The sequence below is a fragment of the Cervus elaphus genome, chromosome 20 (genome assembly GCF_910594005.1).
Source record: "Cervus elaphus chromosome 20, mCerEla1.1, whole genome shotgun sequence".
In the NCBI taxonomy this organism is placed as follows: Eukaryota; Metazoa; Chordata; class Mammalia; order Artiodactyla; family Cervidae; genus Cervus; species Cervus elaphus.
Window position 1 is genome coordinate 130748991 of NC_057834.1, and position 26919 is coordinate 130775909.

The 26919-nt window shown below is 51.5% G+C and overlaps 1 protein-coding gene across 1 annotated transcript in view; it reads left to right on the forward strand.

Moving 5' to 3' along the window:
- Window positions 1-3740: 3740 nt before the first annotated feature.
- DLGAP3 (DLG associated protein 3) overlaps window positions 3741-26919 on the forward strand; it is a 62957-nt gene continuing 39778 nt past the window's right edge. The window contains exons 1-2 of the mRNA XM_043877877.1: window positions 3741-3940; window positions 25560-25642. The gene's annotated coding sequence lies outside the window, so the exon portion shown is untranslated. The remainder of the gene's footprint in view (window positions 3941-25559; window positions 25643-26919) is intronic.

The window sequence follows — 26919 nt, forward strand, 5'->3', positions numbered from 1 at the left end:
CCCTCTGTCCCACCCTCTTAGGTCATCACAGAGTGCCAGGTGGAGCTCCCTGTGTTACATAGCAACTTTTCACCAGCTATCCATTTCACACATGATAGAACATATATGTTGATGCTACTTTCTCCATTCGTCCCACTCTCTCCCTCCCCCACTGTGTCCATTAGTCTATTCTCTACATTTGCATCTCCATTCCTTCCTTGCAAATAGGTTCTTCAATACCCCCCTTTTTTTCTAGATTCCATATATATGTGCATTAATGTATGATATTTATTTTTCTCTTTCTGACTTACTTCACTCCATATAACAGGCTCTAAGTTCATCCACCTCACTAGAACTGATTCAAATTCGTTCTTTTTTATGGCTGAGTTATATTCCATTGTATATTTGTACCACACCTTCTTTATCCATTCATCTGTCAATAGATACCTAGGTTGCTTCCATGTCCTGGCTATTGTGAATAATGATGCAATGAACATTGGGGTATGTGTGTCTTTTAGGATAGTGGTTTTTCTCAGTGGCTCAAATTAATATGCATAATTATTGCTCAACAGTCCTCAGACCGACTGAGTGATTCTTCTCATTCAGGTGGTCTCACTTAAGTGTCTACAGTCAGCCACAGTAAGGTATGTGTCTCTGTTGCTCTTGGCTGGATTCTCTCACATGTTTGGGGGTTAGCTGGCTACAGCCTGGTCTGTGATGGCCTTGTCTTGGATAGCAAGTCTCGCTTGCATCTTGTCTGTTATCCAACAGCTTGTTCTCACAAAGGAGGCAGAAGACCAAGACAAAGAGTAGAAGCAGGCAAGCCTTTTACAGTTTGGGCTCAGAATAGACACACCATGACTTTTTCCATATTCTGTTGGTTAAAGCAAGTCACAACTCCATCCAGATTTAAGGAGTGGGAAAACAGAGCCCTTTCTTGATGCAGGGAGTTGCAAAGTCATATGGCAAAATCATGGATTCATGGAGGGGTGAATTAGCACCACTTTTGCAACCAAGGTATTATAGTCCCCAAGGCTAAAGTTGGCTTCAGTGCTCTGCTTACTCCTCTGGTTCTGTCTTCACTTAGATTTTGGCAGGAGGGATTCTTTTTTTTTTTTTAACCAGCTCACTGATGCAGTTAAGAAGATTTAAAAATATATTTCATCTATCATTAAAAAAAATCATTTATCATGTTTTCAGTGGGAGGATAAACCAGGCACCTAGTCTGCCATACTGCTTGACTGACATTTTGATGAGTTTCTCTGTCTCTGCACCTGTGTGGCTCTCTAATTCTCTCTTCTGGTCTTGGAGACTCGATTCAAATGCTTCCGTTATGCTTCTTGACTTCTTTGACTGCCCTTCTTCACCCAGACAGAGCTCTAGATTCTAAAAGTATTTAGTGCTCGTCTCTATTAAGGCATGGCATTCTTAACACAGCAGTCATAATTTGTGGAGTGCAAGGTCCCTTGTTAAAAAAATTATTGAGAATTTCAAAACTGTGACAGCAGAGCATAAACCTTGTAAGCGTGGGGCTCTGTGTGACTGCCCCACTCACACTCCCATGCAGCTGGCCCTGAGAGTCATGACTGATTTCCCTCTCTATCTCCCTCATACGATACTGGATGGCTGTGAGAGAATGCTATCTAAAGACTGTCTGACTAATCTTTATGCCCCAGCAGGCTAGCAAGGTGCCAGGTACAATCAGTAAATATTCGTGGAAGGAACAGATGAAAACTACACCATTTCTTAATTCTAAAATATGTCAACTCTTTCATACAACTGTAAAAAAGTAGAGAACCACATAAAATGTCCCTATCCATCGTAAGATGCTTTTCCAATTTCAGAATAGTTAACAGAATGTACATTTTAGAACTGAGAAGGACTTCCCTGGTGGTCCAGTGATTAAGAATCCGCCTGACAATGCAGGAGACATGGGTTCGATCCCTGTTCTGGAAAGATTCCATATGCTGTGGGACAGCTAAGACCATGTGCCACAACTATTGGGCCTGCATGCCCTAGAGCCTGTGCTCCAAAATAAGAAAAGCCACTGCATTGAGACACCTGTGCGCCATGCTCACTGCAACCAGAGAAAGCCTGCAGGCAGCAGTGAAGACCCAGCACAGTCAAAAATAAATAAATAAAATAATAATAATTAAAAAAACGGAGAAAACGTGGCGGTGCCTTTTAACATCCTGCGTGACGGCTGTTCTTATACTTCATGGCAAGTGAGATGCTTCTTGCAGTTCTAAAGAGGGTTCCTAGGATCTGCTTTCTATCTGATCTTCCCTGTTATCTGGTCTTGGCTGATCCCTGGGCTGGGAATTCTCTGCAACCTTAGCCCAGGGTGAAACTTCTTGATTGAATAGGTCTTGTAGGCAGCAGGACAGGTGACCAGTCCGCCTATCTCCCACCAGAATTTATGTCATGTGGCCTCTTCAAACATCTTCTTGGGAAATGGGGAAAGGGCGTGACTCCCAGTTTTAATTCACTTGGGCCTGTGACTTCTACTTCCTCTATCTTCAGCTTCCCCCTTTATATAAGGAGAGCCAGTGGCCCCAAAAAGGTACAGAGAGAAGGCTGTCGGGTGGATACTGAATCAGAACTATTCCAAGGTCTGTCTATTCCTAGAGAGGAGGATGTTCAGTCTCCCTAAGCCTCCCAAACCCACACCTCATCGCCCCAAAGCTTTCCAGACCAGAAAAGGTGGACGAGGGAAGAGGGAAAGACGGCTTTAAGGATGCACGCTACTCTCCACCCCAACTTTCAGCGCCTGAGGCCGAGCTCCCTTCACACCCACCTCAGGAAATCAGAACCCAGAGCCAGCCCCTCCCCAAGCGGTTTCCCCCGTGCGGCCCCCTCCCCCCCATTACAGCATCGTTCTGGGCGCCAAGACGGATTCCAGCCAGGGACTGCTGCAGTCCTTTTCTCCTCCGCCTCTCCTGGCTCCCGCAGCCCGAGTCCCGGCTCTGCAGCCTCCGGCTGTGCTCCGGACCGTCCCTTTTCCCTCCCCCAGCCCGCCCCCGCCTTGGCACGACCCCTGGCTCCGGGCCTAGAGGTGGGCGGACACAGTGGGCACAGGTGGGGCCCTGGCAAAGTCCGCAGGTCGAGCGGGGTTTTCCGTCCACACAGTGGGGCTGCCTGGGCTGTGGGTGACAGACTCCATCCACTCCGTGGCTCTGAGCCGCGGCACGGCGCCCCAGCCGGGGACGCAGGGCCGAAGAGGGGCCCTTAGACCTGCGGCCAGCAGCTGCAGTCGGGTAGCTCATCGCGAAACCCGAAAAGCGTCTCCTAAAGGGATGCGCCCAGGGGGCTGTGTGACATTCAGGGTGTGACTGTGCCTCGGTGGGGCGCAGACCCTTCTGGGAGGCTGTGTGACTCTCTCCCCAAGCGCCCGTCTCTGGGCTCCGGACCCTGTGCCTGGGCGGCCGTGCGTGACCGTGACACTGTGTGTGCCCGCTCCTGGGTCCCCAGCGGACGCGGACCCGGTGGTCCCCGGGGAGGGGGAGCTTATTCGCACCCCCGCCTGGGCCTCGCAGAGCCGTCGCTCAGCCTCCCCGAGGCGGGCGCTCCTCGGAGACCCGGGCGGCCGTCCGCTGGCTGCGACCTCGGCCCTCCTGGGTCCCGTGCGGGGGCGGGGAGCTCGGCCCCCTCCCTCTCGCCGGCTCCGGGCTCGGCAGCCCTGCGCGGGGGCGGGGGCGGGGGCGGGGGCGGAGCGCGCGGGCGGGATCCCCCCGCCTCCCCTTCCTGGTCCCCGGGAAATCCAGCCTCCGTGGCTTGGCCGCCTCCCGCTCCCGCGCCCGCTGCCGCTCGGCGCTCGCTCGGGGCTCCGCAGCCGGCGCGGCCCCTTCGCCGGGGGCTCCGCAGTGCCGGGCCCCTTCCCTGCCCGCCCGCCCGCCGCCGCAGCGCCCACGGCCCGGGCCGCCGGCACCATGTAACCCGGCCGGAGCCCGAGCCGGGCCAGGTAAGCCGCGGGGAGGGGTGGGGACCGGGCCGCGCGCGCCGCGCCCTCTGCAGCGCCCCCCAGCCTCGGCCTGGCTGCGGCCCCGGCGCCGCCCACGCCCCGGGCTCCGGCGGCCTCGGTTCCCGGTCCGGGGATGGGGGAAGGCTGGGCCTCCTCCGCCGCCCCCGCCCGGGCCTGGCTGCCCGCGGGCCTGACCGGAGGGACGGGTGGGAGACCACGCGGACCGGGGACCGGCTCTCGGGGTCGAGCCGCGGGGCCACCAGCCCCGGCCCGGCTGAGGCTTGGGTCTGAGCGGGAGCAGCCAGCAGGGTGGTGGGGGGAAGTGGAGGTTTCAGGGAGATCCGGAGAGAAGTTTTCCTCTGCAGGTGTGTGAGTGTGAGTGCATGTCACTGTGTGTCTGTGATGAACGTGTGTGTCACCGTGTGGGTCTGTGGGTGGCTGTGCGTGCCAGTGAGTGTATGGAGCGAGAGTGTGCGTGTGTCATTGTGGGTGAGTGTGTGCGTGTCCGTGGGTGTATGCAGTGTGAGTGTGGAGGGTGTTCCCGTGTATGTATCTGTGAACATGTGTGTGAATGAGTGTGTGTGTGTTGTCACCGTGTGTGCCTGGGGCGGGGGGGGGGGGGGTGTCCTCTGAGTGTATATGTGAGCGGATGTGTGTGTGCTAGTGTGACTGTTTCCGAGAGTGGGTTCAGGTATCTGTGGCCTGCGTGAATGTGTGTGTGTGTGGTTGGGGGGGTGCGTGCTATGTGGGAATGTATCTGAGCTGGGTTCATTCGGAATCACGCACACCTAGGCTTTGTCCCCTCCTCCCCCAGGGGATGCCTGGTGGGGTGCTGGGGATGGGACAGAGAGATGGGACTTTGTGAGGTCAGATCAAAGCCCTTCCCCAGGGGCTGCTCACCCCACTCAGGCAAGAGCTGCATGGCACTTTCCACCTTGGTTCCCACCTTCACCTACCCAGGCGGTACCCTCTGTGATGCTACTGGTTGTGTCCTGGCTGGACACTGCGGCTCCTGGGGGTTGTGGGGCGGGGGGTGCAGCTGGAGTGTGTGCCTGTGTGTGCGTCTCCTTCTTGAGGTCTGGAACCTGTGTCATCCCAGTGATGTTTCACCAAGGGCCCTTTAGCGCCAGGGGCTCAGGAGGCCAGGTGGAGGCTTCTGTCCTGTTCTTAGTCATCAGAGCAGGTGGCTGTCTCTAGACTTCCAAGTCCTCGATTTCTAAGTTCTGGGTCATTGGTTCAGCCCACTGACTCCAGGTGGGTCTGTGCAAAAGCTCTTTGAAGTAATAATAATTTAAGAGACAATGTCCTTGTATCAGTTCAGGGCTTTTGAAAAATGCTCCCCTCTCAACTCTTTCTCTTCTTCCTAACAGCCCCAGGAAACAGGCAGGGCAGGTTAAGTCATATGAAATTACCAATATTCAACTGTCTTTGCTTTTTACCTACAAACCCAGCAATTGCATGTGGTTCAACCTAATATAATGCCCACTTACAGATGAGGATGTTGAGGCTTGAGAGTTGAATTGCATTCCCCACAATCACACACTGCTAGTTAGTGGTTCAGAAAGACTTCAGCCTGGGTCTTTTGCTGACCGGAAGAGCTGGGCTGGGCCGAGGTTAGAGAGTGGTGCTCCCTGCTGTGCTTGCTCTGACCCCGGTGGCACTGCCCTCCACCTCCGCCCAGCATTCCCTGAGTGCTGGGGCCACTTCTGCACCCAGCTGCCAAGGCCTAGATGGGAGAGAGGGGGAGAAGAGAGGAGGGAGGGGTGGGAGAGGCTTCGTGAGTTGGCAGTGAATCAGGGTCTAAAAAGGGAGCTGGGAGGGCTAGGGTGGCAGGTGTTTCTAAAAGGAACACGAACATAGGATGAACAGCCTCAGATACAACCCCCGCATCCCCCACCCCCCACTGCCCCACTGATCTGGCAGGCAGTGCCCACTGCATTTTATGCCAGGGGGCTCATGTCCAAGGAGGGAGCTTGTATGTAGTTACAGAATGACGGCCAGGGGAGGAAACTTAGAATTGACTTGGTCCAATCTCTTAATTACAAAGTGAGGAGATTGAAGCCCAGAGAAGGAAGAGGACTTGCCCAAGGTCATACAACAAACTTGTGGGTTCCTAGCTATCTTAGCTCAGGAACTTTTCAACCTTCCATGTTGCTTTCCATTCCTGGAAACCCCCACTCCCACCTTTTGCTCCTTAGAGCAGAAGGGATTTGGGGAAAAGAAGCAAAGACTCAATAACCCTAAGGCTATAGACCCTTCGACCTGGGACCCCTTTCCAAAGAGGAGTTAACAGATGTTCCTGGGAACGGGGATTCCTAGCCATACCCACCACTGAGGTAGGCCATGGCATCTCTTTAATTCTCGCCAGTGAGGGACTGAAACTGCTGCAGGCCAGACTCCCAGACTTTCTTCTGTGGCAGCAGCTGGCTGCTACCTGGCAGCTCACATCATCTCTCTCCAGTTGATGTTGGAACCTGGGCTGGCTGAGCTCCATTTTGCTTCATACCATCCAGTTTCTGATGCATTTTGTTGACCTGACAATTCCTTATTTTATAAGTTTATAGGTTCCAGTTAGGTAGAGAAGCTTCTGGGGCTTGTATGATTTTGGAGGGGTTTGTGGTTACTCTTAAACTCTTTCTGATTAAACTTTCCCAGAGTCTCGGGTAAATGATAAAGATAAGTTCCCATTTTACAGATGGGAAAATCAAAATTCATAGAAGAGCCTCCTACGTGTTCGGTTTTTCTAGTAATCTACTAAGATCAGTAGAAGAGATTCTTTTGGGTGAGGGGACAGAGGAGCAAATGACAACAAAAGCCTTTGTCTAGAGGGGCTTCTACAGACCCCTTCCAGTATCTTACCAGCCCCATGGTCAGGAAACCTTTCCAGAGTCTGATGTCATTCCCACTTGGTAGATTCAAAGCTTTGTCTCTCAGTGGGGGTTGGAAGAACAGCTGCATACCCTCCACTCTACAAGCGCTATGTTTTGATTCCCTCTTCCCCCCCAACCCCCCAGTCTGAAGGCTGCTGGCTCAGCGGGCCTCCTGCTGTCTGGGGAGTCTGGGTTTGAGCTGGGGTGAGGTGGTGGCAACATCGTTATGGTAACGAGCTGCCAGCTCATCGTTGCTAATAACTTGTCAAGTCCCTGGGCTCAAATGCAGCATGCCTTCCAACCATCCCCATGTCACAGAAAGAAAAAGTGAGGCTTTGAGGGAGGGGCCTGTGAATAAGGGAGTCTGGGGAGGTGGGTGGCCTTGTCCTTGGGACTGTAGCTGGGGAGCTGTGGGGAAGTTGCTTGGGGACTGGTTTACAGATATGATTATATAAGTTTGCGTATGATTGCATGGGCTGTTACATGTGCATATACTGAGAACATACTTGTAGAAACCTGTACATGCTGGCTGACATGTTCATGTGCTTTTACACAGCAGCCTACATGCAAACATGCCTCCAAGCATCAGAACATGCTTGCGCATGAATACTGCCTCTATCATCTGAACATAAGGCACCCAAGAAATCTGGGTTTGTGGGGGTGTCCAGGTATGTGGGTGGGGATCTGATCTTTTTCTGATGCTGTTTCAAAGTGTCTTGTTAACAAAGGGACAGAATGGTCCCAGAGTTCCTTCTTCCTTCCAGTCAAGAGCTCAGAATGGAAATGACCTGGGGATGGTGTGAGCACCCAGCTCTCCAAGGCTCCTGCCTCTATCCCCTTTGAGCTCAGGTATCCCCTGCCCCCCTCACTGTCTGTCCTTTCTCATCCTTTCCTCTTCCTGTGTGTAAATATTAAAGAGCTGAGCCTGCAGGGCTCATGTAGACATGGGGAGAGAATGAAATTAGAAAGGATTCCCTCGCCCCTATCCGGACATCCCCACCCTGCAGTCCCTCGCTCTTGCCTCCTCCTCTCTTCTTCCCTCCCCTCACTCAGTGCTTCCACATGTCTTTCCTCCCCCCAGTCCAGATGGGAGCTGGCTCCTTCAGAAAGGGGTCTCAGAACAGGGTGTGGGGAGCTACCTGTCTCTGCCTCCCCCCACCACATCTGCCTGCAGGGCTGGGAGCCCCCACGTGAGTATTTCTTTTATTTTTTGGGGTGGTGGTTGAGAAGGAAAGTGGTTTTAGAACCAGCTGTGAGTGGCGTTGAGAGGCTCAGGGCTGAAAAGAGGTGGGTGGGGTCCTCTCTCTAGGCTCACTCAGGGAAGTCTCGTGTCTGGGTTTCTTTTCTTTCTTTGGACATAGAGAGAAAGGAGGAGTACCAGGTGCCTCCGGTGGATGGGAGCGAGTGTGGGAGGGGCAGGGGAGAGGGGCTTCTGTACTCAAGAGGGTGTAGAGTGGGGTAAGCCTTTCGCTTCTGGCATCCTGCCTTTCTGGCAATGGGGCCCGCAGAGTGGCTGGGAGCTGTCCCAGGTGCTGAATTTGACTCGGTAGGATTTGCTGCTTTGGAACTGTCCTGAGTATTGATTGGGGCTGCATTGGGGGACCGGTGATGGGCAGAGCTGAGGGCTCACTAGAAAAATTCTTCCAAATGACCCACTTTCCAAGGACAGAGTCCTTGGGTGGACAGATAGATTTTGGGGTCCTTCCCCTGGCCTTAGGCCTCACCGTTCTTAATAGTATGTGGGAAAGGGACCCCTGTTTTCCTGTTTCAGTTCCTCCTCCCCTTTCTAAAACCACCATATGGTTAGTGTGGGGGTATGGGTAGGTGATGATGTTTCTGCTGTGAGCTCTCTTCTCCTGGATAGTTTTTAGCGCAATAAGCTTAGGGGTACTGGCACCAGCCTTTCTGCTACTGGGTCCCAGAAGTTCAGACTCGAGGCAGATCTGAACTAAGAGAGTTCAGGTTTTGCCGGTTTAGGCCTGGGTCAGGTAGAGCTCAGGAGTACTGGATAATTTGACCATGTAACATCCCCCTGCCCATCATACTTTTGAATTAAGGAAAGAGGCAGTGAAATACTCTGCAAGCCTGTCTCCTGTTTTGCCCAGCCCAGCCACAGCTCAGAGCAGCATTTGAGAGAGACTTTTGTTGGGGAGGAAGGTTTCCAAGCAGAGGATTCAAGGAGTGGGTGGGGTTGTTCAGTGCCATGGAGCAGAGAAGGAGGAGGCTACTAGCGATGGGGCAGTGGGCAACGAGGAAAATCTGGGGGAGAAAAAAGCTACTCAAATTGGGGGATTGGGGTTCTGGATTTCAATCCTCAGCTCCTTTGTAAATCTTTTCCCCACTAACCTAGGGTCAGGATCATCTCAGTTTTCTGGGTTCTTAGGCTCCATCTTTGTAAATCTGAAGGGAATAGAGCAAGGATTTATTTCTCCGGGTCCCTTCTCTTGTCATCCCAGGGGGATGAAAGCCAAATGTCAGGACATGCAGATGAGACTGTGGGGGAACAACAGGCAGGAGTGGATGATGGCAGCTTCACCTTCCATCCCCAGGAGAACAATCAAATATTCAAATGACATCCTTCTTGAGGGGAGAGGAAGGAGAAAGTGTCCGGATGCTGGGCAAAAAATGGGTGTGGCAGGGAGTTCAAGGAAAGGGGGAGGTAGTTAGGGACCCCAAACGGAACCAGGTCTGACCTTTCCAGATGTGACTTCTGGTTAATAAGGAGCCCCTCACCCATCATGTTTTTCATGTAACTCGTCAGGATGATTCTTCTCTGGTTGCTTGGGAGGAGCTGAGTTTTCCTGTGCTGTGGGTGCTGGGAGGTGGTGGGTGTGGGTGTGGGTGCCTGTTTGGGGAGGGGAGGTGTTTGTGCTCTACTCAGCTCTCTTGGTTACATAACAGCTTTGATAAGACTTTACTTTGGAGCTGCTGCTACTGCCTGAAGCAGTCACCCCTCCACCCCCACATGGAATGTTGGATGTCCACCCCCTTCTCTGGGGCCCCTTGGAGAGTCTTGCTACATTCACGATCTAGTGTTTCAGCAGCTGCTTTCCTGCTGGGAGGGGTCTTCCGTTTGCTTTCCTGCTCCCTAGCCAGCTCCTGCTCTCTAAATAGTTGCTTCTTTTAGTCTTGTGAGCCCAGGTTACCCCCACTCTTTACATTTTTAAGCCTCCAGGGGTGGGAGGGTTTCACTAGACGTCATGCAGCTGTCCTCTAGGGAAGAAGAGAGGCATCCCGAGAAGTTTTAGTGCCCAGAGACAATGTTTGTACTGTTCTTTTCTCTGCCCCAATAGCTGTTTTGGAATCTGGGAGCTGTGCAACATACCCAGGGGGACTGGGAGGAAGAACCCTGGCCTTAATACTTTCCCTTCATTTCCCCTTTTAGAATTAAAAAGTTTTAGATATATGGGAGGTGGGGGCTGCCTTTTGGGTGGAAAAAGGTGCTTCTCCTCTGAGGTGCACCTGCTTCATGTTCCCTGCCTCCCAGGTTGTCTGTGGAAATACTGATTATTCCAGGCATGAGACAAGGGGATAACAAAGCCCTTTTTTGGAATGACTTTTTTTTTTTTTTTCTGTGAGTGGGTAGAAATGGAGTATGTCCAGGAGTGGGGCTTATCTTATTGATAATAGGAACAACTTTCCAGAAAGAACTGGGAGACTGGCAAGAGGAGAGAGCAAATGCAAGCTTGTAGTGTCACTTGGAGAGAAGATGGACTTCCAGTTTTGTGCATAGGATGGAAAAGCCAGAGGAGAGGCTGGGTGTCTCTGCTCTTCCAGTGCCTGTGCATGTGTATTTCTGTCTGTGAGTGTGTGTGTGACTGTGTATATGTCCATACATAAGTGTGAGAGTGCTGCATGAATGTGTACAAACACATTTGTGAGTTTGTATAGACACATGTATATAGATATGTAGGGCTCTATGTATGCATTTAGGTATACATGTGACTATACAGGCAATTACCTAATTAAACCTGTGGGGGGGGTGGGGTGCTCACTCAACCATATGTATATGTGAATGTAAGTATGCATGTGAGGCAGCACATGAATTAACAGCATATGAATATATGTATATAAGTTGTCATCCACGTGAATGGATGTGACAGAAAGGATGAAAGAGAGATTCTGACCAAACAGTGGGGCTGTTCAAAAGTTTTTTTCACACAGGCTTGAACTTGATCCACTCTGATGCCTGTAGCACTTCTCCAAAAACCAGGCTCCTTGAGGTCTCTCAAATTATCTTTTATGGGGCCTCAACTCTTCCCCACCACCATCCATATGAAGGGAGTTTGCAGAGGAGAGGCCTGTGCAGGCCTTGGGGACAGCTGAGTAAGGGAGCTGAGCTGAAAGCTGATCAAATGCTATGGTGCCCAGGAGTGTATATGGGGAAGGAGTTTGAGAGCTTGAATGTTAACATTACTACTGAGGTTTCAAGAATCAAACCAGACAACCTGGGCTCAGTGGATGAAAGGGGCAGGGATTTTAGGGAGGTCCAAGTGTGTACATCAGCCTGTGCTCACATATACATGTATTTGTGTATATGTGTATGTGTACATTACTTGTCTTTGCCTTTTTGTCTTTGCATATTTCAACATAAATGTACTTTCTAATGTGTACACATGAAAAAATCTACAGGAACATACCTACCAAAAGAGAGGTTTGTCGACGTAAACATACATGCTAACACGCATATGTATATAGACAGAGTATGCAAAATATGTATGCATTTACTAAATGTGTAGGCATTTGCTAATATTGGGCTTCCCAGGTGGTGCTAGTAGTAAGGAATTCAGGTGGCATAAGAGACGCAGGTTCGATCCCTGGGTCAGGAAGATCCCCTGGATGAGGGCATGACAGCCCACTTCAGTATTCTTGCCTGGAGAATCCCATGGACAGAGGAGCCTGGCGGGCTGCAGTTCATTGGGTTGCAAACAGTGAGACATGATTGAGGCAAATTAACAGGCATGCGTGTCCTAATATTGGCCTGATGGCAACCCGTGACCTCACTCACCCAGGTTAACAACAGCTTACGAAGAGTCCCTCTTCCATCACGTGTGCCTCCCCTGATTCATCCATTCACTCAGCCAACGTTTACCTCATGCCTGTGTTGTGCCGTGTACTGTGCTGGACACTGGGGATGGTCCTCAACCTCGGGTAACTTACAATCTAGACCTGGATCCAGGAGAGTGTTCAGGAAAGCAGGAGGACAGATGTATTCATGGGGACTAGTGGGGGTCTGTGGAGGGCTTGGTCAATTCCAGAGTGGGAAAGGGAGGGCCTTAGTAAAGGATCCACAGAAGAGGAGGCCATTGAGCCAAGGCTTAAACAGGTATTCACCAGGTGGGCAACTTTAGGAAAAGGTGTTTCAGTGACAGGAAAGGTCCCAACTGGTCTCCTTACCTCCTCCCTTGCCAGCCTCTCCTCCAGAGAGCTTCCCCACGAAAGCAGCCAGCCTAAGATAGTGTTAGTCACTCAGTCATGTTGGATTCTTTACGACCCCATAGACTGTGCCTGCCAGGCTCCATGGAATTCTCCAGGCAAGAATACTAGAGTGGATAGCTATTCCCGTCTCCAGGGGATCTTCCTGACCCAGGGATTGAACCTGGGTCTCCTGCATTGCAGGCAGATACTTCACCATCTGAGCCAGAATTATGCCTTTCCCATGGCTTTCCATCTCACTCAGAGTGAAATCCTGAGTGCTTAGTGGGCCCTGAGTGACAGAAGTGCTGTGTGTAAAGTAGCCTCCGGTGACTTCCCTGATTTCAAGTTCCTTCCCTGCAAGTGCTTCCTTTCAGTTCCACAAAGATGCTGAGCTGAGCACAGCCTCATCTCCGGGCCGCTGCTTTCCCTTCAGCCTGAAGTGCTCTCCCCCCAGGTACCCGCGTGACTTACTCCTTCACTTGATTCAAGTCTTAGCTCAAAAGTCACTTTTTTGGAGAGGCCTCCCCCACAGTCTATCTTAAATAGCCCCCTTGTTATGCTGTCCTCTCACCTCAAAAAAAAAATTTTCAGCACTTACCACCTCCATTATTTCATAAATTTGTTCCGCATCTCCTTTTCCACTAGGATATAAACTTCATGAGAATGGAGCATGAGGAGATCTGGTTTTGCTCTGGCACCCACTGTGTTCCGAGGCGTGCCTGGCTCAGAGGCATTCACTACACACAGATCTTAGGTAGATCACAGTGGCAGGCAGTGAGGAGAGTGGATCGGGCTGGGCCAAGCTACAAGGTGGAGAGGCCAGTTAGGAACCCGCTGGAAGAGCTTTGGTGGAAATTTAGGATGAGGGTGGCCTGATGGAGAACATCAGGAGTGGAGGTGGAGAAAGGGAGATAGTGTACAAACACACGCATGCACACACACATAGGCCCACGTGTGCGCACGTATTATAGTTTAGCCAGTTACATCTACTGTCTGAGTCAAAGAAAGCTAAGGAAGAAAGTAAAAATGTCTTTATATGTTAATATGGTATGGATGCCATGAGCACCAAGTGACAAGCTGGACACCCTCCAGCTAACCCTGGATGCTCCCCACACATCCGCCTTCCTCTGTCAAGCAGGCTCAAAGGACTGCCAGGCAGGTTCCATTTGGTCAGTGATGCAGGGCTTCTGCCTCAGCACACAAGGTTCCACAAGGGTCCTGGGTCCTGAGCAGTGGAAGGGGTCTTCAGAAGTCAGAGTCACAGAGACTTAGGGACACGTGGGGGAGGCACGTGGACCCTGAGAGGGGTGCTCAGAGGCAGCGACCGCAGGCCCGGCCCAGACCTCCTGAAGCAAGACGTGAGAGGCAGGACAGCATCCCCAGAGGGCATCCACTGGGTAGCCCCATCTTTTTCTGCCCCTCCTCCTCTCTCTGCTCCTTTTTCCTAGTAGGGTGGCTGACGTGACCCCAAGTATGGACTTCGGAGTGAGCGATTTCCCCCCTGCCCCAGGGTGTGTGAGTTCAGGGATGTGAGGACACCCAAGGAATGGAGACCCAATTTCCAGAGGACAGACTAGGGGTTTGGTGGTAGGGGAGGAATCTCTCTGAGCGTCTCAGCTTGGTCTGATTTCCTCCCTAAAGAGAGGGCAGGAAGACTTGAGCTTGCGTTGCAGAATGAGGCACTGAGGTTAGCCCTCGGGCAGGACCTTTCAGCGTCTAGGGTGAAGCGACGGAAACTTAGTACCCGGGGAAGCTTGGAGGCCGGCGGGTGAGCAACGGGGGAAGAGGTGGGAGCCGTGGGTCAGCCCCCTCCGGCGCCGCCCCCTGACCCCTAGGGGCCGGGGGTGGGCGGGGATGAAGGCCTCAAGTCCTCTTTGAGAGCTCCTCCCCGAGACCCCCAAGCCTGCATCTGGGTTGCTTCCTTTCCAAGAGCTAGAGACTCGGGGTTCTGGGGTGTGTGAGGGGCCTTCTGCCAATCTCTGCTCGCCTCTGGACCAGGGGCGGGGGCGCTGCCGCCGCTCCCCTCCCACCTGGTCTCTGAGCATGGGGGTTGGGCCCAGACAGCCGCCAGAGCCGCCCACCTGCGCGCGGTGTCATGGCAACGACTCTGCCCACGTGGACGTTGAGGAAAGGGAGGAGAGGAGAGGCGAGGAAGCACCACACCGACGGGAGGATGGGAGGGGGCTCCTCCAGGTCCTGCGTGTCTGAGCCCCCCCACCCCTCCAGTCGGGCCCAGGGCCCCCAGGGCAGGGCGAGACTTGTGCTCCCGGCCTGGCCTCAGAGGGTGCATGCCCTTGGGCTTCCTGAGTGATGACGACCTTGTCCTCCTGTACCGGGGGCCCCAGTGGGGTCCTGGGGGAGGGGGGGGGGCTTTGGCAGGTGCAGACCTCTCCTTCTCGCCCCACCCCACAAGGCATGGTTCCTGGGGCTGAGGGGATGAGAGCCCGACCTACTTCTCCATTTTCTCCCTATTTTTCAAAAGGAAAATGACCCACTTTTCAGCCAATCAGACTGGGGCCTGTTCCCAGGCTCGTTCCCTGAGCCCCCCTGCCCAGGCCTCTGCTCCTTCCTCAGCCTGTTAGTCACGTGCTGGCCCCTCTTCCTGAGGGAAGCAGGCCGCACCTGTGCGGAGGGCCCTTCCCCGCCCTCTGCGCCAGGCTGGGGAAGGGCCTCTTCCAGGGGTGGCCGGGGCCTGACTGATTCTGCATCAGCGCCCCTTTGGGCAGTCGATCGCCATGGATGACCGTGGTCCTGTGCACTTTGAATGTTCTGTGCCCCCCCCGCCCCCCCCCGCCCCCCCCCCCCCCCCCCCCGCTGCCCCATCCCCTTACTCTCCTAAGACCCACACCCTGGAGAGACAGGAAGGGCTCTGGGGCTGGTGGGAGGAGGACGGTACCCCTTGGTCTCATCCTGTGTGAGTGGGTGCTGGTGGGCCATCTTCCCAAGCTGCTCCGTTTTCACATGGAGAGGGAGAACCGTGGCTGCTTGTCTGCCTTCCAAAGAACCCTCCTAGAGGGTTCTGTCTAGGCCTCTCTTCCCAAGCCCCTCCTCCTCTCTAGGATATTGGTCTGGGCCTGAGAGCCCCCTCCCTCCCTCAGCTATATTGGCTTGGGCTGGCTTGGGGGGTGATTAGGGATTTAATTATTTAGTTTCTCCAGCTCAGTAGATTAATTCCATCCATCACAGGCAGGCTGAGCCATCTCCCCATCTTAGGGCTGCCTGGCCAACCCCAGAGGGAGGCAGCATCATTGCTCACCTGGGCCCAGTATTAGATCTGGGAACAATGGATAAAGTTCTTGTTGGGGGAGGATTTGATGTATGATGTTGAGCAGATGTGGGTGCTTAAGCGATGTGAGATGAACATGGGTATCTGTTGTATGGGGATAAACATGTGAACATGTATGTGAGGTTTTGTGTCTGTGTAGCTTCTGTGTGCACAAGCATCCATGTCCTTTGGATGAAAATGCACATGTGTGAACCCTTGTGGGAACAAGTCTGTATGTATGTGTGCATGTTATGTGATGGTGACTAGTTATTTGAGGACAAATGCCACGTGAGTTGTGTTGAATGAGTCTGCATGGCTCATAAGCTGCCTCTGGAGAACATGTGTGTTAAATTGTGAATAGACATTCTTGGGACCATGGATGCCCATGTGCAAGGGAGGGATGGCGAGGGTGGAGGTTTCCTGAGGCTAAGTGATGAGTCAGGGCACACTGGGAGTCCACTTGGTGATCTCATCAGGCCAGTTTGGTCAGAGAGATGCTCCTTCAGATGTGCCAGGGCTTGATCTCCTAGTGGTTGAGAGTGTCAGGCCAGGACCAGATCCATATTCAAATCCTCTACCACCTGTGTGACTTTGGGCGAGTTTTAAATTTCTCAGCCTCCATCTCCTCATCTGTAAAATGGGGATAATAATGGCACCTACTGCAAAGGATGGTTTTGAGGACTATACAAAAAAGTACACTTAGCACTTGACACAGTGCCTGCTCAGTTGTAGGCATTCAGTGAGCTGAGCCTTAGGCTTTAGAGTTGAAAGGTACCAGAGGTTGTGTGATCTGAAATGTGTTCTATGCTTGAATGCATCCCATACTATCCTCCAAGGTGGTTCTCCAATCTCAGCTTATATGTCTCCCTGGACAGGATACTCCCAGCTCTTCAGGAAACCCACATCACACTGGACCAGCCCTGCCTACTGCAGAGTTCTGGTCCAGCTGCAGGGAGTCATTTCCCTCATGCCTTCTCCCATTTCTCACCCTATTTCTATGCCCCAGCAGATGGATACTACTTCTCGATGGCTCAATTACTAACCTGAACTTATTGAGCATCTAGTCTATGCCAGGTTTTGTTTATACAGAGATAAAGCAGATGGATCCTGCTTTCCAAGGAGCTCACACCCTGCAAACACATTTTTATCCTACTGTGTTGAAGTATGGGACCTTAGAGAAGGTAGCGACTACTATGGCCCAGGGTTGATGAGGTGGGCAAGCTTAGGTGAGGTTTCTTGGAAGAGAGGATGCCTGAACTGCATCAGAGGCAAAGGTCGGGGGACAGGCTTTCCATATGGAAGAATCCTACAGTCTGTGCTGACTCCTCTCCCCATTCTGTATCCTGTTGTGGTCCTGGCTCCTGCTAAGCCCAGAAAGCTAGAGAAGAGAGCAGGGGTTAAGGTACTCTGGATGCTGGGGGAGGACCAGGCAGAGCTGAGGTTTGAGAGGTGCTGCCACATGAACCTGGCTGTTAACCCACCAACCAGCCCTCAGGGGACCCAGCTCTGTGCCTGACTCCTCTGTGGGAGAGGCCTGGAGAAGACAGCAGACAGCCCCTGCCCCAACTCCCAGAGAGCTTACAGGACAGGTGCTAACCCAGGAGGCAGGCTTCACGAGGGAATAAGACCTGTGGACCAGGGAGGAGGACCGGCCACAGGCCTGACCTGGCTGAGAAACTGCTGCCCAGTGGACCCTTGCCGTAGACTGGGGATTCTGCCTGTTGTTTTCTGATAGCAGGCTCAAGGCTGGCAGCATTCTGGAGCCCAGGGCAGCAACAGCCCAAGTCCCACCAAACACATACAAACAAAAGCAGGCACTAAGGTGCTGAAGTCAGAAGTAGCCAACATGTGGGAACATATGTGATCGTTGCCTTGGACAGATCAGCTTGGGTACTCATTGCTGCAACTTAGGAGGTAGGTTTTGTTATCCCTGCTTTACAGATGACAGAATTGAGACTCATGGTCATGCAGGTAGGCTGAGAGAAAATGGTTGGAAGCAGGTGATTGTCTTTGCAATATCCAGCAAAACGTCACTGGACTTTCCCTCCCAGATCCTTGGAGCTGGAAGAGAGACCACTAGCCCTGACTGCAGGGATTTGTGGGGTCTACAGATCAAGGGCCTCTAGTTCCCTCAGATGCCATCATCTTTGATCACTGGGGCTGCTCTGCTGTCTTCAGCATCTCCAGGGGTGGAAGGTCTTCAAAAAGAACCCAGGCAAACAGAAGGTCCTGGGTGAAACATGAAACAAATGAGTTTTCAGTTTTGGACCTCTGATCCAGATCTGAGTCAGGTGTGGCTCCAGCCTCTGCCGGAGGCCGAGAAATCCTCTCAAAGGCCCTGCTTCCAGATCTCACTGGTTCTCGCAGTTTCTCCCTGGTTGTCAGGAGCTAACCTTCAGCGCTGCGCTATTTTACCTGCATGACCTTAATACTCATGACATCGTGGTGAGAAGGGACCTATGCTTGCTCCCATTTGAAAAATGAAGACACTGAACTAGAGAGAGAGGTCCAAAGACTTCCTTAAGGCTTCACATCTAGTAACTGGTGGACCCGGGAGGCCCAGGACCCACAGCCTCTCTTGCTAGCTATCCCTGACCAGGGTCCTATAGGAGTCTAATCCTGGAGGTCTGTCTCTCAGTGGTGGACTGGGATGTCTTTCCCAAAACAGGCAGGTAGGAGTGGGAGCATGGGCAGGCAGACCCTCCTGGGGACTGATCATTTGACAAAAAAGGGAAGAATGGGCCCAAAGCAGTTGACCATGGCTGCGGCTAGGGGGTGAGGCGTGAGACTGATCAGCTTGAACTGTATCATTTATTGCCTTTGACAGCCCTGAAAGAGCCTGAACTTTGCTTCTGGCACCTCTTGGCCACATGGCCTCAGCTGGGAGAGGAGCTGGAGCCCAGATTGTCTGGAGGAAGAGAGCTCTTTGGGGCTGGGATATTCCCCTCCTTTTGGTCTCTCCTCCTGCTCTGCAGTGTCGGGAGGGTAACTTCCTCTGCCTCGTTCCTCTTCCGCCTCACTGCCTTCCTTGAAGGCAGAGGCACATCTGGAGAGCCCCAGAAGTGGCTGAAAAAGGACTATCCTTACCTGCCAGTTGAGAGGGGCTAGATAAACGTGATGGACAGGGCTGGATTTGGTGATGGGATTTCTAATACCACATCCTCCAGGGGCTCTCCAGAGCCCTTAGGGAGAAAGGAGTGGAGGTCCTGTCTGTGGGCTGTTGGGCACAGGAGTGGAGTGGAAAGTGAAGACATGCATCCATACACTTGATACTTTCTAAGCACCTGTTCATGCTAGGCACGCAGCACATGACAGACATAGTTCCTGCCCCCCTGGGGCTTGTATTCTGCTATGGGGAGACATACTATAAACATGGACTAGATAAAGAAAATAATTTCAAAGAGCGATAGCCCTATGAAGGCAATGAAAACAGGTGATGTAGAGCGTTCCTGGGGGAAGGAGCTCAACTTCAGCTAGCGAGTGGTCAGGGAAGGCTTCTCTGAGCTGAGACCTGAAAGATCAGACAGAGGAAGCCATGGGAATATCTGGGGCACAGTGTTCCAACAGAGAGAACATCAAGTATAAAGCCCCCTGAGGTGGGATTTTCAAAGAGATTATAGGTAGTATGGGTTATTCACAGGCTGAGCACCGTCCTGTGGGTCAGGAGATGGATTTAGCCTTTGGATCTGCCTCTGTCACAAGTGTTTCGGAGCAGTAAGCCCATTTTCTGTAAAATTCCTACCCTAAACCCCCAGGAGGAATTCATTAAATAAAGTAATAAAAGTGAATGAAAAAGATCCCAACCCTCCCTCCTATTCTGCTCACCCTTCCTTCTTTCCACTTTTTGGGGCAGTGAGGGGAAGAGAATGTTTTTCTTGGGTCCGAAGGGTGGAGGTTGGGCAGAAGGCATGCTGAGTCTCCAGCGACAAATCTGGGCAGCGAGGTTAAGAGAGGCCGGGGTGAGGAAACCAGCCCAGCTGCAGAGATCCTGCCCAAGAGAGCTGAACAACGCCAGTGCTGAAATGGTCAAGGGGGCTCAGACAGCCCTGGATGCAGGAGAAGGTGGGGGCCGGAGGAGGAAGGCCCATCATTGAGCTTGGGATACAGGTCAGAGGCTCTGTGTCAGGGCTCCCCAGTAGCTGGACCCTTCACCGTGGACAAGACAGCCTCAGCCTCCAAGCTGCTGTCAGGATAGGGGTAGAGGAGGACTGGAAAGGGAAACTGAGGCAGAATCCTGGCCACTCTGGTTAGACTGACCCAGGGAAGGGGACTAGGAAGGTAAAGCCTGAAGCTCTGAGGTCCTCTACCCACAGCCATGGAGGAGCCCAGGCCTAGAGCAGCCAGATGAGTTCCAGACCTAAGTTGCTATAAGTTCTGCTGTATTGGAACTGGTATGGGGATGACCTCAGAGGTTCAGTGTGAGGGGTCTAGAGAAGGCTGATCTCCAGCCAGAGAGCAACTGTACCCCTTTGCTGCCATCTGGACCATCATGTCCAGTGTGTACCTCTTCCAGACAGCTTCTTGGGGGAAGGCATGAAGCAGTTAATACTTGCTTTTTGAAATCTTCATCTTTGCCCAAATCATCACTTTGTGTTAACCTCTGAGACACTGGCCTTTGTCAAAGGCTCCTTGATCCTTGAGTGTGCAGGTGTGGATGATTTTGTGTAAAAACTGCCTTTTTCTTTTTTAAAAATATGTATTTATTTATTTGACTGCGCGAGGTCTTACTTGCGGCATGCGGAGTTTGCAGCATGCGAACTCTTAATTGTGGCATGTGGGATCTAGTTCCCTGACCAGGGATCGAACCTGGGCCACCTGCATTGGAAGTGAGGAATCTTAGTCACTGAACCACCAGGGAAGTCTCAGAACTGTTTTTTCTTTTTCTTTTCCTGTAGAATACCTTTGGTCTTACACAGTTGTCCCAGAGAAGTAAAGTGACCTACTCAAGGTCACACTGTAAACCCCTGGAGGAAGTCATAAAAATGAAAATACAAATACCTATCGCTCCTTTATTGAGGATTCACCATGTGCCGGGCACAATATTATATGCTTTACCTAGTCGACCCTCACAGCCTTCGTAGCTTTCTGAGAACTCTAATCGTACAGAAGAGAAAATAGGCTGAGAGAGGCGAACCACCTGCCCAAGTACATACAGTGAGCGAGTGAATGGAAAGGGATTTGAACCCTGAGAGTCTGACGGCAGAGGCTATACCAGGAACTACTTTGATGCCGGGAATCCGGGAGTCACCTAGGTCTCAAGAAAGGAAAATCAGCTGGCTTGACCAAGCAGGGCCCTGGGGGAGAGGAAAAGAAAGCACCCTGACTCTTGTCCTCTGCAGCCCTTTTCCTTCCTCCATTTTCCATTCTTTTTCTGGAAGGTAATTGCTTGGGGCAGTGACAACCTCCTGGCGAATTACACAGCTGGTTTCCCAGTGAAATTTGTAACAACAACCCTGCCAGCCTGGCAGCCCCAGCAAGTTCCGGTTTAAGAAGCTAATTGCTGGATTGTGTAGTTGGTGCTAAATTGGGTAATTTCTTGGTGACGGCATGTGTGGTCCTTCTTCCAATCCCAGAAAGATGTGAGCTGCATCAGAGAATGTGTCACATGTGGCACCCTTCTAACCTCCTTCACCCCCCTACTTCCCAGCCAGCCACAGGCGATTGCAAAAGTGGCTGCTTCCCTAGGCCCAGAGGTTCACCCCCCAGGCAGCTCGCTGTGTCCTGGGGAAGTAGTTAGATGCCTCGGTGCCACAGAACGGGGGAAAGTAAGACTAGCACCCAGAGTTGTCCGAGGGCTTCAGGGAGCCTCCTTTATTCTCTACTCTTCTGACCTTGGATTTGGAACAAATTCAGTACTCACCACACAGGGGAAAGGGCTAAACCACACTCTGGTTACCTCTGGAGTGTGTGGTATGTGTGAGGTTCTTAGTTTTGTGTTTCCTTTTTAAAAAAAACAAATCCATTACTGCGTTCCTTCAGAATGGTGTTTAATCAGTTTGGCTCCCCTGGGCAGCAGCATGGGAAGGAGAAAAGCTAAGGCGCTGGAGTGAAGCTACGCTGGGTTTCACTTCTGGGTTTGCCACCAACTGTGCAGCCTTGGGACTGTCCGCTAGGCCCTCCCAGCCTCAGTTTCTTCTCCTGTGAATTGAGGGGTGGGGTAGTATCTGTCCCTTGGCATTTCTGTTGTCGTTCAGTTGCTCAGTCATGTCCAACTCTTTGTGACCCCATGGACTGCAGCACGCCAGGCTCCCCTGTCCTCCTCCATCTCCTGGAGTTTGTTCAGATTCACGCCCATTGAATTGGTGATGCCATCTAACCCATCTCATCTTCTGCCGCCCCCTTCTCCTTTTGCCTGCAATCTTTGCCAGCATCAGGGGCTTTTCCAAGGAGGCAGTTAAAATGTCATACGTGAATGGGTCTTGTTCTTTGTAGGTCTGCACCCACTTTTCCAACACGTGCCATCTGCCAAGCATTGTTCTAGGAATGGGGGGGATAATGCATTGAATAAGATGGATGGAATTCCTGCCCTTTCATGGAGCTTACCTTCTAATGGGAGAGACAGACAATTTCTGAATCACACAAATTGAAAATGGTAATGATAGAAGAGGTACACAGTGCCTTGAGAGCAAACAGCAGGGAGATCTGACCTAGTCAGGGAGGCCAGAGAAAGCTTCCCTGAGGAAGCAACAACTGGGCTGAGATCTGAAGGGTGTGTAGGAGTTAGCAAGGCAGAGGTGGGTGGGAAAAGCTTTCCAGATGGGAGAGAAATAGGCCCCATGATGGGAGGGATTGTGGGACTGCAAAAGACCAGCCTGGCTGGAGCAGAGGAAGCAAGGGGGGAGCGTGTTGTGAGAGGATTTTGGAAGCCCAGGAAGGGCCAGAGCCTTCAGGCCTTGTTGGATGGGTTAAGGCATTTTATCCTAAGAACATCAATAAGCCAGTGAAGAGTTTTAAGCGGAGAAGTGACATGATCAGATTTGTGTTTCCAAATGACCATTTGGAGGGGAACTGGGTAAGAATGGAGGCAGGGAGACCATTTAGGAGGCTTATGCAGACATCCAGGCAGGAGATGATGTTCTGAGGTAGTTGGATTAGTTAGCAGCGCTTTCTGCTGCAAATACAGAAAATCTGGCCAACAGTGGTTTAAGTAAAAAGGACTTGATTCCTTCCTGCATTTAGGCCTGGAGGAAGGCAACTGCTTCTGTTGGTTCCCTGGCTCGATGACTCCAGGGCTGGCATTTCTGTGATTCTCTATGCCTTGCTCTCATGGTGGCAAGACAGCTGCCCTGGCTCCAGGCATTGTGATTGTATTCAAGCTGAAAAGAAAGGGAGGATGGTACTGGCAAGTCCTGCCCCTTTTATTATAAAGGCAAGATCTTCCCCAGAGACTCTCATCAGATTTTTTTATGTATATGTTATTATCTAAATGTGAATCATGTGACTTCTAGGTACAAGAGAGTCTGGGCAAAGGAGGTTGAGAATGAGTTTTGGCTAGTCGGCTGACAGTGATTTGGTAGATTCGGAAATAAGTAGGCAGATCTATTTTTAGGAAACAAAATCCATAGGACATGGTGATGGATTGAATTATTAGTCCCCTCCTCACTTGTTTTTCCTTCCTATTGATTATGTTTAGTAATGGGGAGGAATGTGATTATAATCGTGAGATATAGGATGAAGTTTATATAATTAAATCTATATCAATTAAATCTTCTCTTTAAGAAATCCAGAAATTGGATAGCTTCCTTTTCTCCCAGTAATTTGAATTCGATTGTATTGTGTAGTATTTGGACATTGGGGATTTTGGAAATCCAGAATGAGGGCTTCACATGGGGGACTATATTGTGTAATCTTTTAGAGTTTATAGTGTGGTTTCATGTACGTTGTATCACTTGATACTAAAATCCTTGGAGACAGGTGAGCAGGTATCATTAGGCTTCGAGAGGGTGGGTCACCAGGTCTCAGGGTGGTCTGAGGGTTTGTGGTGTCAGGGTTTGTGCTTTTTTCCACTAGCAAGTACTACCCTGTAGGACATGGGAAAGGGAGTTGGGAGTGCTTTGTCTGGAGAGGAATAAATACAGGGGCCCATCTCTTCTGAGACTAGAGCTGGGAGAACATGGTGCATGCGTGTGTACTAAGTCGCTTCAGTTGTGTTCGACTCTTTGCAACCCTGTGGACTAGAGCCTGCCAGGCTGCTCTGTCCATGGGATCCTCAAGGCAAAAACACTGGAGTGGGTTGCCATGCCCTTCTCTGGGTGAGGGGGAGAACATGGATTGATGCTAAAGAGACTGAGTTTGATAAGATCTTGATGAAGGCTCAGTGACTGGCAGCAGCACCTGTGTAGTGGTGGGGGACGTGGGAAAACCTGGGAGTGTCCAAACCATTGGTGCGGACATTCCCAGGCTTGCTGTGGCCACAGACAAAGCAAATGGGTGGTCTGGATTTCTGCCAAACTGGCCTTTCATGCTGTGAGTCTCAGACATGGGTCCTGCTTGGGGTAGGAAGAGGAGGACTGTGCCATGGATAAAAGACCAAGCTATCAAAGCTTCTTTCCAAGGCGGAGAGATGCTTCTAGGTGCTTTTCCGATAACTATTTGAGGCCATTTTGGTCTGAAGTCCCCTCCGCTTCTCCAGAGAGAGGTAAAGGTGGAAAAGAATTGTCATCTGGAGATAGGCAGTTGATATCTGTAAGGTCACCCCAGTTCCCCTCCAGGCAGGATAACCAACAGCCTCTCCAGCTCAGGCCATAGGGTGGACCAGAGGCTGGACAGGTCCTACCCTCCCCTCTATGGAAGATTCCCAGGAGACTTCACAATCTTCCTCATTGTCTCACATCCCTCAGGGTCAGGAAGTTCTTCTTGTTGTCTGACTGTGTCTCTTCCACTACTATTAATCATGCCCGCAAAGCTAGCTCTTCTTCCTGACATCCCTGTGTCTAATAATGGCATCATTAGTCTTCCAGTCACGGCTGCTGCAAACTTCAGAGTCGTCTTCCTTTCTGACTCTCTCTCTCTCCCATGTCTTCCCAGTGTTTTCCAAACCCCCAATGTCTGCTGGAACTCTCTCATCCCACCCCTTAAAATTCCTTATTTGCCCACCTCTTCTGCCTTTGTGCATGCTCTTGCCTTCACTGGGAATTCCATCTCCCTTACACACAGCCATCTTGTTCTCCATCTCAGACACACTCTTCTCTGGGAAGTCTTCCTCAGTTTCCCTCTATTGGATCTCTTCTTGCTCTCATCTTAACTGGCCTAACATTTTGGAACCTCTTTACAGCACAGTCATTTATTCATCTATTTAGTGAACATTTGTTAAGTACCATCTCTGGGCAAAGGCCCGAGCTGAGTGCTGGAGATCCAGTGATAAATAGAATTTGGTTCCTACTCTGCAGAAGACCAGATTCTACTTGGGGAGACAGAATCTGAAACAGACAATTTCAGTGCAATGTGATAGTTGCTTTCATGGGGGAACCCAGGGTATTCTAAAAATGCGATAGAGAGGCATAACCCAGAAAAGTCTTCAAGGGAAGGTGGAGCTTAATCTGAATAAGTGTTAGCCAGGGGAATGTGTTGGGGGGTGGTGGTGGATGAAAGTAGATTCTAGGAGGAGGGAGCAGCTTATGCAAAAATACAGGGACCTAAAATAACCCTCTCATGTGAAAGGTTGGTCCTCCTGTTAGACTCTAAGCCTCTTAATGACAGGGACCACATTTAAATCACCTCTGTTCATGTCTCACTCTGAGTCTTGGTATGGTAGCTGCTCAACAAATATTTGTGGAATGGAATCATATTTGAGGGCAATGAAAATGCAGTGGCTCAGCACCACGGACAGATCACACAGACACCTGCAGTTGGAGGTAGTCCAACCTGTAAGCTTATTTGCATGCATTTGCATAATGAAGCCAACTTCATTTCCCTGGGGGTCCAGAGGCTCTGCATCATGGGGGATCCAATCAGTCCTGGCCTGGGGGGTTGGGCAGGGAAACTGTCAAGGCCAGCGACCCGTCCTCTAAGGACTCTGGGAGAATCTGTATTCCTCTTTGCTTACCACCCTTTTCTTTCCGGTTAGGAGCCAGTGGTCCTGCGCCTTCTGAAGTTAGGATTCTGCCTGGCGGTGGAGATCCTGACACCAAGGATGGGACACCCCAGATGGTGAGTGGTAGGAGAGTCTGGGGGATAGGGTTCTCAAATCAAAATAAGCTGGGTTTGCATCTTGATGCAAAGTGACTCACCCACTTACCGGCTTTGTGACCTTACCATTTTGGGCTATTTTCTCATGAGTAGATGTGGATAACATCTGCACATAGGATTTCAGGGGGATTAGAGAATACTGGGTGTGCACAGTAACCGGTACACGGCAAGTGCTCAGAGATGAACTGTGAGCGGGATCTGGAAGAAGCTCGAGCCGTGGTGGGCATGGGGAGGCCGTGGTGAGGAGGAAGGGAGGGAAAACCTTGGAGGTGCTGCTGTCTGGAGTCTTTGAGGCTGTCATCTCCTCACAGTCAGCAGATGGCCCAGGAGCCTGGTCTGGGATGAAGGAGGGCGCCGTCTGCCAGCTCCTTGGTCCCCGTCCCTCCTGCTGGCCCTCCCTCCTGCTGTAGCTCCTGTCCTGGCAGCTCTGGAGCCCTGACTGGAGGCAGTTCTTGCTGAGAGCTGACCTCTCTGTCCTGCAGCCTTGGCCAGCCTGGGGTGGGGGCCAGGGGCACTGGTTCCAACGCTTTCCCTCCATCACCTCCCTGCCCTGCCAGCCCACTGTTCCTGGGAGGAGGAACTCCTGGGTTCTAACCCCAGTTTAGGATTCAGATGCTGCTTGAATAGCCAGCGTGCCTCTTTTATGTTTCTCCCCCCTTCATGACCTCTCCTCCCCTGGAATGGGGGTGGTGGTAAAAGGCACAGGGAGAAATTTCATCAGGGAATATTCGGAACCCAGAAGAGGAGGGAGGAGTCATCTCAGGTTATCCCTTCCAGTCTCAGCCCTGGAGGGGAGGGAGAATGAGCCTCCAGCCAGATGGAAGGAACTGGGTGTGGAAGGAAGGGGAGGGGTTATTCTACAGTCTCGTAATGGATGTGTAGATTTGGGTCCAACGTTCTCTTTGGTTATTGTTTCTGGGAGCTGTGACCCAGAGCCCTGGCTCTTCATAGCAGGGGAATTGGGTAGGGATGGGACACAGGTGTGGCTCTGGCTCAATTTGCCTCACACCAGCTTGTTAGAAGCTAGTTCACATAATGGCTTGTATGTTTGACTATTGTTTTTATGTCTGTATTGGTATCTTTTTACTCTTGGTTACCTAAGATTCTTTAAAAAACCCGTTTGGTTGAGGACATTTCCTCTTGTGAATAAGTATTTATCATCTTTGCAGCATTTGATGAATGGTGATATTATTTTGTGCCCTTGTGAGTCTTTGTCTAGTATGACTTTTAAGCCTGTT